The sequence below is a fragment of the Ursus maritimus genome, unplaced genomic scaffold (genome assembly GCF_017311325.1).
Source record: "Ursus maritimus isolate PB19 unplaced genomic scaffold, ASM1731132v1 scaffold_7, whole genome shotgun sequence".
NCBI classification, from domain to species: domain Eukaryota; kingdom Metazoa; phylum Chordata; class Mammalia; order Carnivora; family Ursidae; genus Ursus; species Ursus maritimus.
This window is the reverse complement of record NW_024426885.1, coordinates 32,257,960-32,272,101: the sequence shown is the minus strand read 5'-3', so window position 1 is coordinate 32,272,101 and position 14,142 is coordinate 32,257,960. Positions and strand designations below refer to the sequence as shown.

General features: G+C 41.1%; 1 protein-coding gene across 2 annotated transcripts in view; it reads left to right on the top strand.

Moving 5' to 3' along the window:
• TBC1D12 (TBC1 domain family member 12) overlaps nt 1–14,142 on the top strand; it is a 103,963-nt gene that overhangs the window by 62,248 nt on the left and 27,573 nt on the right. The gene's annotated exons all lie outside the window — the stretch shown is intronic.

Here is a 14,142-nt window from a genome sequence, read left to right as displayed (position 1 = left end):
CTTTATACATATTTCCTTGAAGTATCTCTGAGCCAATGTATGAAACATAAAATCTTTGCTTTTTTCATATCTTATTTCAACCCTCCTGCCTTATCTTAACAGGATAAGGCAATTATTTTTCCTTTCTTGACATTTAATATGTACTTAAGATGTATTTGCCTTTGCCTTTTGGACAAATTTTGAAATTGCAACTTGAAATAATAACTACTGACTGTCAACTAGTTGGTTTACTATTGTAAAGAATAAATTCTTTTTTTTTTTTTTGGAAGATTTATTTATTTGAGAGAGAGAGAGTATGAGCAGGGGAGGGAAGAACAGAGGGAGAGGAAGAAGCAGACTTCCCGCTGAGCAGGGAGCCCCACATGGGGCTTGATCCCAGGACTCTGGGATCATGACATGAGCCGAAGGCAGATGGTTAACTAACTGAGGCACCCAGGCACCCCAAGAATATATTCTTAATACCCAGCAAAACATTTTACATTCTTCCGTTTGCTTTTTCTGCCCTTCCCATCTCAGTCTTCCACAAAGCTGGTGTTCTTCAAAATAGTGTCGTTTGATATCAAACAAAAGACACCTTCCCTAAGGAAAGACCCTTTGGTTCTTAACTCCTTTTCCCCCTTCTTGGGCTCTCTGGATCTGTTCTTTTTCTTCTTCTAGACTTCTCTTTCCTTCCAGTTTAAAAATGCCTAACCTGGGGCTCCTGGGTGGCGCAGTCGTTAAGTGTCTGTCTTCGGCTCAGGGCCTGATCCTGGCATTCTGGGATCGAGCCCCACATCAGGCTTCTCTGCTAGGAGCCTGCTTCTTCCTCTCCCACTCCCCCGCTTGTGTTCCCTCTCTCGCTGGCTGTCTCTCTCTGTCAAATAAATAAATAAAATCTTTAAAAAAAAAAAAAAAAGCCAAACCTGTTTCGTCATTTTCCTGGTCTGCAGCTTTTTCCACCCAAGCATAATAAAAGAATCTAGAGCCTAACAGGCACAGGTTGAATTGAATACATTTTAGACATTGTAAGAGAAGAAAGGTTGGACCTAAGTATATATGTATTTTTTCTTTTTTTTTCAATAATTTTTTATTATATTATGTTAGTCACCATACAGTACATCCCTGGTTTCTGATGTAAAGTTCCATGATTCATTACTTGCGTATAACACCCAATGCACCATGCAATACATGCCCTCCTTACTACCCATCACCGGCCTATCCCATTCGCCCACCCCCTCCCCTCTAAAGCCCTCAGTTTGTTTCCCAGAGTCCATAGTCTCTCGTGGTTCATTCCCCCTTCTGTTTACCACGTCTTCATTCTTCTATTCCTTCTCCTACCAATCTCCCCACTATTTCTTACGTTCCATTAATGAGTGAAACCATATGATAATTGTCTTTCTCTGCTTGACTTCTTTCACTTAGCATTATCTCCTCCAGTCCCGTCCATGTTGCTGCAAATGTTGTGAAATCGTTCTTTTCGATAGCTGAGTAATATTCCATTGTATATATGGACCACAACTTCTTAATCCAGTCATCTGTTGAGAGGTATCTCGGCTCCTTCCACGATTTAGCTATTGTGGACAGTGCTGCTATGAACATTGGGGTGCATATGGCCCTTCTCTTCACTACGTCTGTATCTTTGGGGTAAATACCCAGTAGTGCAATGGCTGGATCATAGGGCAGCTCAATTTTTAACTTTTTAAGGGACCTCCACACTGTTTTCCAAAGTGGCTGTACCAACTTTCATTCCCACCAACAATGTAAGAGGAATCCCCTTTCTCCACATCCTCTCCAACATTTGTTGTTTCCTGCCTTGTCAATTTTTGCCATTCTGACTGGTATAAGATGGTATCTCAATGTGGTTTTGATTTGACTTTCCCTGATGGCTAATGCTTTTGAACATTTTTTCATGTGTCTGTTAGCCATTTGTATGTCTTCATTGGTAAAGTGTCTGTTCATATCTTCTGCCCATTTTTTGATTTGATTATTACCTTCACGTGTATTGAGTTTGAGAAGTTCTTTGTAGATCTTGGATACTAATCTTTTATCTGTAGTGTCATTTGCAAATATATTCTCCCATTCCGTGGGCTGCCTCTTAGTTTTTTTGACTGTTTCCTTGGCTGTGCAGAAGTTTTTTATCTTGATGAAGTCCCACAAGTTCATTTTTTCTTTTGTTTCTCTTGCCTTTGGAGATGTGTCATGAAAAAAGTTGCTGTGGCCGATGTCAAGAGGTTGCGCCTATGTTCTCCTCTAGGATTTTGGGATTCCTGTCTCACATCGAGTCTTTATCCATTAGGAGTTTATCTTTTGTATGGTGTGAGAGAGTGGTCAAGTTTCATTCTTTTGCATGTAGCTGTCCAATTTTCCCAGCACCATTTATTGAAGAGACTGTCTTTTTCCACTGGATGTTTTTCCTGCTTTGTCAAGATGTTGCCCAGAGAGCCGAGGGTCCATTTCTGGGTTCTCTATTCTGTTCCATTGGTCTGTGTGTCTGTTTTTGTGCCTACCATGCTGTCTTTGTGATCACAGCTTTGTAGTACAGCTTGAAATCGGCAACGCTGGTGCCCAGCTTTGTTTTTCCTTTTCAACAATTCCTTGGCGATTGGGGCCTTTTGTTCCACACAAATTTAAGGCTGTTTGTTCCAGTTCTTTGAAAAATGTCATTGGTATTTTGATTGGGATGGCATTGAAAGTGTAGATTGCTCTGGGTAGCATGGACATTTTAACTATGTTAATTCTTCCGATCCATGAGCATGGAATATTTTTCCATCTTTTTGTGTCTTCTTTGATGTCTTTCAAGAGTGATTTGTAGGGGCGCCTGGGTGGCGCAGTCCTTAAGCGTCTGCCCTCGGCTCAGGGCGTGATCCCGTCGTTCTGGGATCAAGCCCCACATCAGGCTCCTCCATTGGAAGCCTGCTTCTTCCTCTCCCACTCCCCCTGCTTGTGTTCCCTCTCTTGCTGGCTGTCTCTCTGTCAAATAAATAAATAAAATCTTTAAAAAAAAAAGAGTGATTTGTAGTTTCTAGAATATAGATCATTTACATCTGTGGTTAAGTTAATTCCAAGATAATGTATGATTTTTGTTGCTATTGTAAATGGAATGGATTCCCTAATTTCTCTTTCTTCAGTCTCATTGTTCTTGTATAGAAATGCAACTGATTTCTGAGCATTGATTTTGTATCCCGCCACATTACTGAATTGCTCTATAACTTCTAATAGTTTGGGGGTGGAGTCTTTTGGGTTTTCCATATAGAGTATCATGTCACCTGCGAAGAGAGACAGTTTGACTTCTTCTTTACCGATTTGAATACCTTTTATCCCTTTTTGTTGTCTGATTGCTGTTACAAGGACTTCTAGTACTATGTTGAATATAATGGCGAGAGTAGGCATCCTTGTCGTGTTCCTGATCTTAAGGAAAAGGCTTTCAGCTTTTCCGCATTGAGAATGATATTCGCTGTAGGCTTTTCATAGATGGTTTTTATGAGATTGAGGAATGTACCCTCTATCCCTACACTCTGAAGGGTTTTAATCAGGAAAGGATGCTGTATTTTGTCAAATGCTTTTTCTGCATCTATTGAGAGGATCATATCGTTCTTGACTCTTTTCTTGTTGATATGATCTATCACATTGATTGATTTGCGAATGTTGAACTACCCTTGCATCCCAGGGTTGATTCCCACTTGGTCATGATGGATAATCCTTTTAATGTACTGTTGGATCCTTTTAGCTAGGATCTTGTTGAGAATTTTGGTGTCCATATTCATCAGGGATATTGGTCTGTAGTTCTCCTTTTTGATGGGGTCTTTGCCTGGTTTGGGGATCAAGGTAATACTGGCCTCATAGAATGAGTTTGGTAGTTTTCCTTCTGTTTCGAGTTTCAAACAGCTTCAGGAGAATAGGTGTTATTTCTTCTTTGTGTGTATGGTAGAATTCCCTGGGGAATTCTTCAGGCCTGGACTCTTGGGGGAGATTTTTGATCACTGCTTCAATCTCTTCATAATTAATCAGTCTGTTTAAAAAATCAATTTCTTCATGTTTCATTCTTGGTGGTTTATAGGTTTCCAGGAAGGCATCCATTTCTTCCAGGTTGTTTAATTTATTGGCATAAAGCTGTTGATAAAAGTTTCTAATGATTCTTCCTATTTCATTGGTGTTGGTTGTGATCTCTCCCCTTGCTTTCATAATTTTATTAATTTGGGTCCTTTCTCTGTTCTTTTGAATAAGTCTGGCCAGTGGCTTATCGATCTTATTTATTCTTTCAAAGAACCAGCTTCTAGTTCTGTTGATCTGCTCTCCTGTGCTCCTGGTTTCCAGTTCAGTGATCTCTGCTCTAATCTTTATCAATTGCCTTCTCGTGCCTGGGCCTGTTCTTCTGTTCCAGCTCCAGCTTCTTGAGGTGAGAATATAAAATCTGCATTTTAGATTTTTCTGTTCTGTTGAGAGTGAGGCTTGGATGGCTATGTATTTTCCCCTTAGGACCGCCTTTGCAGTGTCTCATAGATTTTGGACTGTTGTGTTTTCATTCTTGTTGGTCTCCATAAATTGTTTAAATTGATTTTTAATTTCCTGGTTTACCCAATCATTCTTGAGCAGGATGGTTCTTAGTTTCCAAGTGTTTGAGTTTCTTCCAAATTTTTCCTTGTGATTGAGTTCCAATTTCAAAGCATTGTGGTCTGAGAATATGCAGGGAGTAATTTCAGTCTTTTGGTATTGGTTGAGACCTGTTTTTTGACCCAGTATATGGTCTATTCTGGAGAAAGTTCCAAGAGCAATTGAAAAGAATGGGTATTCTGCTGTTCTGGGGTGTAGTGTTCTGTATATATCTATGAGGTCCATCTGGTCTAGTATGTCATTCAAACCTCTTGTTTCTTTGTTGATTTTCTGCTTAGGTGATCTGTCTATTGCTGATAGTGGAGTGTTGAGGTCCCCTACGATTAACGTATTATCATCTATATGTCTCTTTATTCTGGTTAAGAGTTGGCTTGTGTATCTAGCTGGTCCCATGTTGGGGGCATAGATATTTATAATTGTCATATCCACTTGTTGGATACATCCTTAAAGAATAATATAGTGGCCTTCTGTATCTCTAACTACAGTCTTTAGCTTAAAATCTAATCTGTCTGATATGAGAATTGCTACCCCAGCTTTCTTTTAAGGTCCATTGGCATGAAAAATGGTTTTCCATCCCTTCACTTTCAGTCTGGATGTATCTTTAGGTTCAAGATGAGTCTCTTGTTGACAGCAAATGGATGGGTCATGTCTTTTTTTTTTTTTTAAAAGATTTTATTTATTTATTTGACAGAGAGAGAGACAGCCAGCGAGAGAGGGAACACAAGCAGGGGGAGTGGGAGAGGAAGAAGCAGGCTCCCAGCAGAGGAGCCTGATGTGGGGCTCGATCCCAGAACGCCGGGATCACGCCCTGATCTGAAGGCAGACGCTTAACCGCTGTGCCACCCAGGCGCCCCAAGGGTCATGTCTTTTTATCTAGTCTGCAACCCCGTGGCGTTTTATGGGAGCATTTAGGCCATTCACGTTGAGAGTGATTATTGAGAGATATGATTTTAATGATGTCATGTTGCCTTTGAAGTCTTTGTTTCTATAGATAGTAAATTTCTGTTCTGTATCACTCTTGGGGCCTTTTTACTTTTATAGAACCCCCCTTAATATCTCCTGTAGGGCTGGTTTTGTGGTTATGAATTCGGTCAGTGTCTGCCGATCCTGGAAGGTCCTTATCTCTCCATCAATTCTGAATGACAGCCTTGCTGGATAAAGGATCCTGGGCTGCATGTTCTTCTCGGATAGAGCTTTAAAAATACCCTGCCAACCCTTCCTCTCTTTCCAGGTCTGTGTAGACAGGTCTGACATTATTCTGATATTTTTGCCTCTGTACGTGAGAAATCTCTTCGCCCTGGCCACTTTCAATACTGTATCCTTGGATCTAATATTTGCGAAATGCAGTATGATGTGACGTGGGTCGTGTAGGTTTGCCGTGGTTGACCTTGGGAGGGGTCCTCTCTGCCTCTTGAACACGAATGCTTTGTTCCTTTGCCAGATTAGGGAAGTTTTCAGCTACAATTTGTTCAAATATCTCTTCTAATCCTCTCTCCACCCCCTTGGGGATGCCGATGTTTCTGTCATTGGAACATTTCATTGAGTCCGTAATCTCCCGTAATCTACATTCTTGAGATTGGATTTTTTTGAGGCAAGTTTCTGTTTTAACTTTCTCTTCTACCATCCCATCCTCCAATTCACAAATTTGTTCTTCTGCCTCATTTACTCTGGCCATCAGAGCATCTAGTTTTGACTGCATTTGATTCATAGCATTTTTAATTTCTGCCAGATTCGTTCTCAATTCCGCTCTTAGAGATTCTATATTCTCGTTAATATTTTTGTTAATATTTTTTTCACGTCTACACATCATCTTGACCGTTGTTACTCTCAACTCCATTTTTGACTATTTGGTTATATCCATATCCATCAGTTCTGTGGCAGAGGCCACAGACTCATTATCTTTTCTTTGCTGGGGGAGGGGGATTTCTCCTTGTCATTCTGATGAGGAGAGGGTGCCCAGAGCCCAAATTATTGACCAGGACCCAGGCAGTGTGCACTTGTTTTATAGGGACCTTAGGGATGTCGGCTTCTTGATTTTTCAGGCTGCCTTCTGGGGGAGAGGCCTGCCGTGCTGATAATCAGACAACCCTGTTTGGGTAGAGTCGCCCTGTCCCCTGCGAGGAGGGATGGGGATGGGCACACTCTGAGCTGGTATTTCCGGGCTTTTGTTCTCTGGCGGCTTTCCCTGGCAGTTTTCTGTGACTCTTCTGAGAGTCAGAGCAGCAGTGGCCCTATCCTAGCCTCTGTCTCAGAATAGATTGCAGTCCACTCACTCTCCCCTAAGCTCTCTTGGCCACTTTAACTCTGTTTCTGTCAGTGCTGCCAAAAACCCTGCAGCGTCCCGGGTTGTGCACCCCACAGCCGGTGTCCCAGCCCTCGCTTCCAGGGCCGGCGCGTCTCTGTCCTTTGTGCTTCTAACACCGCCAGCCGCCCCCGGTTCCCGTGCGCTCCCAAGCTCTCTGTTTCATTGTGGTTCGCGTGCTTTCTGGAGCACCGGTTTTCATTCTGGTCTTGCGCACACCCTCCCGAGCTCTCGTTTCAGTCTAGTTTGACTGTGTGCTCCGGAGCTCCGGTTGTCAGTCTGGTCGCACGAGAGCTCCCAAGCTCCCAGTTTCAGTCTAGTTCGAGTGTGCGCCGGAGCTCCGGTTTTCAGTCTGGTCGCAGGCACGTTCCCCGGCCCACGGTCTCAGTCCGCTTTCTCGTGGGTGCCGGTCTGAAAGTCTGGCCCACTCCCCAGTGCAGGAGGCTACTGCTTCCCGGCGCCCGAGCGTGGCGGCTCCCTCCCCCTTACGTTTATCTTCCAATATCTGTGCGGGGATTCACAGCTCCCCGCTTGGTACCTCAATACTCAGGGCTGGAGATGTTCATTTGTAGAGATCCAGATGTATCTTCCTGTGTCTCAGGCTGATTCCGTGGGTATTCAGGATGGTCTGGTAGATATCCAGCTCTACTTGGGAGACCAGCTGAAAAAGGGGACCCCTACTCCTCCCCCACCTTTTTCCTCCTCGTATATATATTTTTTCATTCCTGTTACATTCCTTCACACTAAAGAGTTGTGATCATGACGCTCCTTTCGAAGGACTGGTGAACATGTTCCTATTTATTTTTCCATTGGTTAAAAAAAAAAAAAGATTTTCAGAAATTTAGTTATGAGAACATGTTTTCAAATTCATCCAAAATGAATTACGTTCTTTACAAGGACTGTTCATTTCTTCCAGGAGTTCATAAAAATTCTATGCAAGAAGTTCTGTTCTAAACCGTATTTGGGACATATTTTTCTTCATGTCAAATTTATTTTACAACCAAACCTATTTCTTTAAATCCTGCCTTCATACCTTTGCTCATTTATTGCGTTCACTTGGGATGCAGTTATCTCATTTCCACTTCTCACCTATGGAATCCTTTAAGGACTAGGCTTTATCTTTGCCATCCAGTCAAGTCTTTGACTTCAACCTTCGGTGATTTCTGCTCCTCCTAAAATTTTCTTGTAACTTATACAGACAGTTCCACAAAATCGGAACTTGAAGTAGTACACTAGACACAGTAAATTTATAAGAAGATCTCAGGGTACCGAAAATGTATAAACAATGAAAAGAATGACTTTCTTTTCCACACTACTACCTGAAATTAATATGGGAATTATAATAAATATTATAGTTTCTATGCTGTTTCTGTGTGATTTTGTTCATCTGTAAGGTAGAGGTTCAACTTGATAGCAACTGTTCCCTTCAGTTTTGAGATGCTGCAATTTCATTAAAAATTTTGTTCACCTTTCTAAAATTGGGGGGGGGAGGTTTGGGGGAAGTGATTTATATGATTTAACATTTATGTAGCTAAAGCCAACAAACAAAAGCTTTAGAATATGGGCATACCTGATCACTCATCCCTTCTCTGCTTCCACAATTGAAAAACAGATCTAGAGAACCAATGACAATGAAAACTCTGACTTTATCAAGGATAAAACCAGATGAGAATGCATGGCTGCAACCTGCATATTAAATGGCATCCAGGGGCACTGGTGGCTCACTTGGTTAAGTGCCTGCCTTCAGCTCAGGTCATGATCCTGGGATCCTAGGATCCTACCCAGCAGGGAATCTGCTTCCTCTCCCTCTGCGCCTTCCCCCATTTGTGTGCTAGCTCTCTCTCAAATAAATAAATTCTTAAAAAATAAATAAATATAAATAAATGGCACTCTAGGGTGCCTGGGTGGCTCTGTTGGTTAAGCATCTGACTGTTGATTTCAGCTCAGGTCATGATCTCAGCGTCATGAGATTGAGCCCCACGTTGGGCTCCATACCTTAATACTTAGGGTACTGAAAGCTCTGGTCTTCCTCAAAATGTCAAAGATTGGTAGGATCGTTACCATATGGACCATTCACCTTTGGAGCATAATTATTGAATATGTACAATCTACCAGGGTTTTTACATTTATGATGATTTGAAGAAGGGGATGCCAATACAGAATAATTAATAAGCTGATGATTGTTTATGTACTATTTTGGTTTAGAGTATGTATATAAGTACTCACTTAAAAAAAAATGAAATCACAATTGAAAAACCTGACATAGGACTCTCTGAAAAGTTCTATTTCCTAAACAGTGTTTAACTCCTTCCTGTAAATCATTTCATGCTAAGACTGGAGTGCTTACAACTGATATAAATAAAGCTCTCTGATAACCTCTTCTCAAAACCTTCTTTTAGGACCAGGTCGACATAGTTTGGGGAACTGTCTGGAAAAAATCAAGGCGTGAATTGTCAGTGAAACAGTAACATGTATATAAAGGGACTGTACTCTCTTAATAATTAGACCTTTATAACTGTGGTTTTGAGACATAGTTCTATGTTACTTAAATCTGTGATCTTTGTGCTTATCGAGAGTTTTCTTACATAAATGACCTGGATAACAAGTTACTGCTCTTTCTTTTTCTAGAGTCTAGACCTGTAGTCTCCATTATAGTAACAACTAGCCACATGTCGCTATCTAAATTGAAATTTAATTAATTAAAATAAAATAAAATGTAAATTTCATTCCCTCGGGCACATTAGCCACATTTCAGGTGCCCAGTGGTGACATGTGGCTAGTGACTGCTGCATTCTGAACAACACAAAAGAGCATTTCTGTCATTGCAGAAAGCTTTAGTACTGGTCTAGACTATGTGAAGAAACTGAGGTTGTGCAGAGAAGAGATCTATTTAGATCTATAAATTCTAATTTCTTCATAAATAGAAGACCAGATCCCCCAAATTGTGCTCTTAAGTTTAGACGAGTCTTTTGCTGAAACTTGTTGAAAAAAAAACAAGAAAGGATTAAAGTATAAAAAACATTAAGATTCACACCAGGAAAAGCAGGCAGCATTCTAACTGAAGGAAATGATCAGGTCCTTTTGGTGGAAAATAATAGTAACTGGTGAGAAGTCTTAAGAGTAGATTTATAGTGGGGTGCCTGGGTGGCTCAGTCAGTTAAGCATCTGCCTTCGGCTCAGGTCATGACCTAGTGGTCCTGGGATCGAGCCCTGTGTTGGGCTCCCTTCCTCAGCGGGGAGTCTGCTTCTCCCTCTCCCTCTGCTGCTCCCCCTGCTTGTGCTCTCTCTCTCTGTGACAAATAAATAAAAATCTTTTAAAAAAAATAAAGCTAGATACTAAGGAGGTGGAGAAATTAGTCTTTATTATAGGATGGCAATCAAAGTTCTACTTTTTTATTTTTTGGCCTTCTTTTGGATAAAATATTTTGTTGCCTTTTGATTTCATCTATTATTGATGAGTTGGCTATATTTTTAATATTTTATTAGTAGTTTCTCTATAATATATATCTTGACTATTCATGGACTACTTTCACGTGATATACCATTTCACATATATAAGAACATTACAGCAATATACTTCCACTGTACATGTTATAAACCCCATGTATTAGTGTTCTTCAGAGAAGTGGAAATGCCATGTATTAAGTCCTTCTTTATCTATATCCTATATGTAAGAGATTTATTATAAGGAAGTGGCTCTCATGAATTTGGAGACTGAGCAGCCTGAAGATCTGCAGTCAGTAACCTGGAGACCCAGGAGAGCTGATGTTCCATGTCCAGTTCAAGTCCCAAGGCTGTGAAATAGGAAAGATGATAGTGTAATTTCCAGTCCAGGTCCAAAGGCAGGAGAAGACCCATGTCCCATCTCAAAGGCAGGCAGGCATAGAAAGAGAGAGAGGGAGAGAAAGGGAGAGAGAAAGTTTGACACGCAAAACTAACCATCACATCCCACCATACAATTTTATTTTTTTTATTTTCTAAGAATTTGAATAAGTAGATTTCCATCTGCCCTTATTTCCTTCTACTGAATGTCATTTTTTAAAAGTTTTTCTTTATTAGAGAGAGAGAGAGAGCACGTGGGTGTGAGAGAGCCACAAGCAGAGGGGTGGGCAGAGGGAGGGGGAGAAGCAGACTCCCTGCTGAGTAGGGAGCCCCACGTGGGACTTGATCACAGGACCATGACCTGAGCCAAAGGCAGACGCTTAACTGACTGAGCCACCCAGGTGCCTCACAGAATTTTCTTTTGACACTTTTTCTAGTGCTGGTCTGCTGTCTGAATTCTTTTACTCTCTGAATGCTTTTTAAGATTTTTCTTTATCTCTTGATTTTCATGAATTTGATGATATACTTTGATTTGGTTTTCCTCATGTTCCTTTTGTTTGGGGTTCATTGAACTCTGATGTGTCTGCATTTATAATTTTCTATCAACTTTGGAAAAATTGTAGCCTTTAGTCAACTTTTTTGTCTGCTTCCTCTCCCCTTTCTTCTGAGTCAGTTAAACATATGTTGCTTGATATTGGTCATATCCCACAACTCGAGCTGTTCTGGGGGGTGTTGAGGGATATTTTTTCTCTTTGTATTTCATTTTGTCAAGATTTCTATTATATCTTTTTTTTTTTTTTAAGATTTTATTTATTTATTTGACAGAGATAGAGACAGCCAGCGAGAGAGGGAACTCAAGCAGGGGGAGTGGGAGAGGAAGAAGCAGGCTCACAGCAGACGAGCCTGATGTGGGGCTCGATCCCATAATGCCGGGATCACGCCCTGGGCCGAAGGCAGACGCTTAACCGCTGTGCCACCCAGGCGCCCCAAGATTTCTATTATATCTTAAAGCTCACTTTTTTTTTTTAAAGATTTTATTTATTTATTCGACAGAGACAGAGACAGCCAGCGAGAGAGGGAACACAAGCAGGGGGAGTGGGAGAGGAAGAAGCAGGCTCATAGCAGAGGAGCCTGATGTGGGGCTTGATCCCATAACGCTGGGATCACGCCCTGAGCCGAAGGCAGACGCTTAACCGCTGTGCCACCCAGGCGCCCCTAAAGCTCACTTTTTTTCCCCCTGAAGTTTATAATCTGCTGTCAGGCCCATCTTTTGTGTTTTTCAGTTTAGAAATTGTACTTTTCATCTATAGAAGTTTGACTTGGAACCTGAGTTTTTCTTGTCCTGTTCCTGCTGTCTTCTACCTTCTTGAGTATGTTTACAACAGTCGTCGTGTCATCCTTGAGTTATAATCCTGTTATCTGACATTTCTGCACTACCTCTGTTGATTTTTTTCCCCTCAGTATAAATTGTATTTTCCTGCTTCTTTGCTTCCTTGGTAACTTTTATTGGACACTAGATTTTGTGATTTTACATAGTTGAATGCTGGACTTTTGTATTCCTTTAAATATTGTTTGGCTTTAGTCTCGTACAGAGTTCTTTGGAATTGGCTTGCCCCTTTTAATCTAATCTTTGTTAGAGTGATTCTAGAAGAGCCTTTAGTTTAGAACTAGTATCCTTACTACTGAAGCAATAAACCCTAACGATTCTATCCGATACCCTGTCTATTAGGAGGTCTTTCCACTCTGGCTGGCCCAGTGTGATCTTGGAGAATATTCTACCTATTCCTTTCTGTCATTTCTTTCCTTGGCTACCGTAATTTAATCACGCACATGCATAAATAGTACTCAGCCAGAAATTTGGGGTGACCCCTCAGTAGCTCCACTCTCTCTGTACTCTGATCTGCAAAGTCTGGCTGTGGACTCCTCAACTCCAAACTCTGTTTCCTCAACTCAGCAAGACTGATGGACTCTGGGTACTTCCTTCTAGCACTGAGACCTGGAAACCCCAGGCTGTGTGCTTAGGCATTTGTAGGGTTACCTTGTTAATTTCCTTTTTCATAAGGATCACTGTCTTGTGCTGCCTGCTGTCCAATGTCTAGAAACTATTGCTCAGTATCTTCTGTTCATTTTTCTAATCAAGGCCTAGAGAAGTCTTAACCATCGTTCCTCCCTGTTACAACATACCTGAGGAATTTAACTTGAGAAGAGGAGGTAAAATGTATGATTTGAAAGTTTGTCACATATCTTTCCCCATCCTAGCCTGTTGAAAATAATTCAAAACACTGAGGGTCACCTGGCTATCTCAGCCATAGAGCAAGTGACTCTTGATCTCAGGGTCATGAGTTCAAGCCCCATGTTAGGCATGGAGCCTACTTTAAAAATTTTTTTTTTAATTAAAAAACCTGACTCCCCAAACCAGACATCATTATATTTGGATATGTGGTAATATTCAAATGTACTTCTTTAGCATAGTCCTATGTCTAAATCACCTGCTCTATGAAGCCATTAATTTTATAAGCCAAAATATAGTATATGCAAGTGATTAACTGATTATCAAATTTGTAGGTAGAGTGTTAATCTTAACACTCTGAAGGTAGGAAGCAATTTGTTATAAAAGTATACCTGCACTTATCATATAACCCGGTAATTCTACTCCTAGGTATTTACCCAAGAGAAATGAAAGCAGATACCCACACAGACTTGAAGTGAATAATTTATAGTAGCTTTATTCATGGTGGCCCTGAACTGGAAATAATCTTAATGTTCATTGACATGGATAAATAGAACACTACTCACCAATTAAAAGAAGTACATTACTAATATGCAGAATAACATGGCTGGATTTCAAAAGCATGCTCAGCAAAAGAAGCTAGACACAAAAGAATCTATATGAAATTCTTTAAAAGGCAGTCAACTACAGGTGCCAGGTGGCTCAGTCAGTTAGGCATGGACTCTTGGTTTTAGCTCAGGTTATGATCTCACAGTCCTGGGATCCAGCCCTGTGTTAGGTTCTACACTCAGTGGGGAGTCTGCTTGAGGATTTCTCTCCCTCTCCCTCTGCTCCCCTGCCCCCCCCACCACTTACTCTCTGTCTCTCTCTCTCTAAAATAAATAAATCTTAAAAAAAAAAAAAGGCAACCAAGTAATGTATAGAGATAGAAATCAGAGATGTGATTGCCTAAGGTAGAAAGTGGGTAAGTAAATACTGGGGCACCTGAGTGGCTCAGTCGTTAAGTGTCTGCCTTCGGCTCAGGGCGTTGATCCCGGCTTTCTGGGATTGAACCCCATATCAGCTCCTCTGCTGGAAGCCTGCCTCTTCCTCTCCCACTCCCCCTGCTTGTGTTCCCTCTCTCGCTGGCTGTCTCTATCTCTGTCAAATAAATAAATAAAATCTTTTTAAAAAGAAAAAAGAAAGTGGGTAAGTATTG